This window comes from Oryctolagus cuniculus, chromosome 9 (assembly GCF_051225735.1).
Source record: "Oryctolagus cuniculus isolate XC-2025 breed Fujian yellow rabbit chromosome 9, ASM5122573v1, whole genome shotgun sequence".
In the NCBI taxonomy this organism is placed as follows: Eukaryota; Metazoa; Chordata; class Mammalia; order Lagomorpha; family Leporidae; genus Oryctolagus; species Oryctolagus cuniculus.
The window spans coordinates 58,003,377-58,006,203 of NC_142875.1; the positions used below are offsets into that span (position 1 = coordinate 58,003,377).

General features: G+C 43.4%; 1 pseudogene; it reads left to right on the top strand.

Moving 5' to 3' along the window:
* Positions 1–1,797: 1,797 nt before the first annotated feature.
* Positions 1,798–2,311, top strand: LOC100344320 (small ribosomal subunit protein uS12 pseudogene; annotated as a pseudogene).
* The last annotated feature ends 516 nt before the right edge of the window (positions 2,312–2,827 follow it).

Below are 2,827 nucleotides of genomic sequence, written 5' to 3' on the forward strand. Positions count from 1 at the left end.
TTTAGCGGCCTTTTGTTCCCAGTATTCCAAAGACTATTGCTGAGTTTATAAAAGTTAAGTTTGTGAATATGACTACCCACTGGTATATGTAAAACTTTTAAGGGAAAGAAAAGAAGGAAACAAAGAAAAAAAAGCAAGGAAGGAGAGGCTGGAAGAATTAAATTTGTAAAAGGCTGAATATGATAATGTCAAGAGTTCTATAGGGCTAGTGTCTATAAAGTAGACTTCTATATTGACTACTACTATTTCTACCACCACAATCACCACCACTGTTATTACTAAATACACTGAAGAAATTGTGGTATGATAATGAGATATTATGGGTTCATGAGTAAGAAAGTAATCTGGTGCATTGTAGAATTAGCCAGAATTATTTTGAATAAAAATAGGAGAAGATGATTTTGCTAAAGCAAGCTACTTCATGATGCTTTTCTGATGGATAATTTGTCATGACTTCTAATATCATTTAGAGTAGGAGATAAAATCCTTCTAAATATAAGTTATCTCTACTTCCATCTGCAGCTCATTTCACAATCTCTAAGATATGGAATCAACCTAGATGTCCATCAACTGTTGCCTGGATAAATAAATTGTGGGAGATAGATAGATAGATAGATAGATAATGCAATACTACTCAGCACTGAAAAAAAAAATGAAATCCTGTCTTTTGCAACAAAGTGGATGCAACAGGAAACCATTTTGCTTAGTGAAATAAGCCAGTGTCAAATACATGTTTTCCATGATTTGTGGTAACTAATATTCAGAGTATAAAGAAATTAATGTATATTAGTGAAATTGACATTTTAAGATTTGATTATTGTTTATAGGCCTAGTCTACACTCTGGAGGAACAGCATTTTTTCTATACTACTTGTTTAATTCTTTAGTGTAGGGAACAGAACTTCTGCCTCAGTACTCTCAGTGAAGGCACATCCTCCTGGACACAGGGTGTGGCCACAGGAACTGATTAAAGATAGTAAATGACCTATTATCAAGAAGAGCATTGAGTTCTCCCAGGAATATTGGGTCCCATGAGGCCAGGCAGCTGCTCTCCCAGACTTGTTATCTAGTAAACTAAGTAACAAGGTGCCCCACAAATGTCTTGACAATCATGGTCTGAAGACCACCACCTAAAGTTACAAATAATCTTAGGTTAGATGAGCATGCACATGCACTGGACAATGGCAGATGTAATTCTTGTCAATAAAAGAGGGATGCTGGGAACTTGCCATTGACAATTTTCAGAGGAAGAACTTTCATGTCCTGTCTCTCATTTGCTACATGCCAACGCTTTATTTAGGGGAGCGTCAAGCTTCCTGTTGCAAGCTTGTGATTATAAAATAGATTGAAAGGTTATCATTGTAAAAAACAAAAAGAAAAAATAAGAAGGAAGAGGAAAGATGAGAGCATGGGCTGGAGGGAGGGTAGTGTGGAAAGTATCATTATGCTCTTAAAACTATATGTATGGGAGCTCTCGCTGCGGGGTCCCGGCGTCGACGGGCGGGACTGGGGCTCCGGGCGGCGTGCGGGTGGGAAGAGGGGCGCGGAGCACAGACCGGCGGCCTCGGGGCGGCCAGGCCCGTCAGCCTGGGAACCACGCTCGGGCCGGCGCACGGCGGCTGGCGTCGCGGAGGAGCACCGGGCCGCCCGGGGCTCGTCGCGGCGGAGCAGCGGCCTCGTGGGCGGGACGCCCGCTCTCGACGCCGCCCGGTCGCCTCTGAGGCCCCGCGTGGGGCCCCGGAGTCGGCCCGCGGGAGGCCGGAGCCCTGGCGGGCGTGGGTCGCGGCGTGGGCTCTGAGCGGGGGCGCGTTTGGGACTCGCAGGCAAGTGCCGTGGGCTCCGCACCGCCCGGAAGCTGCGCAGCCACCGGCGCGACCAGAAGTGGCACGGCAAGCAGTACAAGAAGGCCCACCTGGGCGCGGCGCTCAAGGCCGACCCCTTCGGAGGCGCCTCGCACGCCAAGGGCATCGTGCTGGAGAAAGTAGGGGTTGAGGCCAAGCAGCCCAACTCCGCCATCAGGAAGTGCGTGAGGGTCCAGCTGATCAAGAATGGCAAGAAAATCACGGCCGGCCTTCGTCCCCAACGATGGGTACCTGAACTTCATCGAGGAAAACTATGAAGTTCTGGTTGCTGGATTTGGTCGGAAAGGTCATGCTGTCGGTGACATTCCTGGCGTCCGCTTTAAGGTGGTCAAAGTAGCCAATGTGTCTCTTCTGGCCTTATACAAGGGCAAGAAGGAGAGGCCAAGGTCATAAACGTTGATGGCAGAAATGTATTAAGAATAAATTTTCATATTCCAAAAAAAAACTATATGTATGAAATACATGAAATTTGTTCATCTTATATAAATTAAAAAATTAAAAGAAAAGAGAGAACTGGGGAGAAAGTTATGCATAACTCCAATCTATATTATGTATCTGACAATGCTTTGCTTAACATATATTAATATGTTATATTAAATAACAAATTAATGTGAAAAATTCTAAAAATAAAAAAAAAATTCTGACCTGTATGGCTCTGGATCTGGTCTCCACTCTCTGTCTTCATCCCTTTCTCTCTCTCTCTCTTTGTGTATGTGTGTGTGTGTTGTGTATCTGTATCTCACTCCATTTCTCTCTCTTCTCTCATACCATTACAGCCATACTACTCTTACTTCCAAAATTTATTGAATAAATATTACATATTCCAAAATAATATAACTTTCAATTATACATAGGCATTATATATATATATATATATATATCCCCAATATAACTTTCAATCCCCATATATTTTATCAACATTATCACAGTCTTATATCCGAATAGTAGAGTGAATGCTCCAAGAAA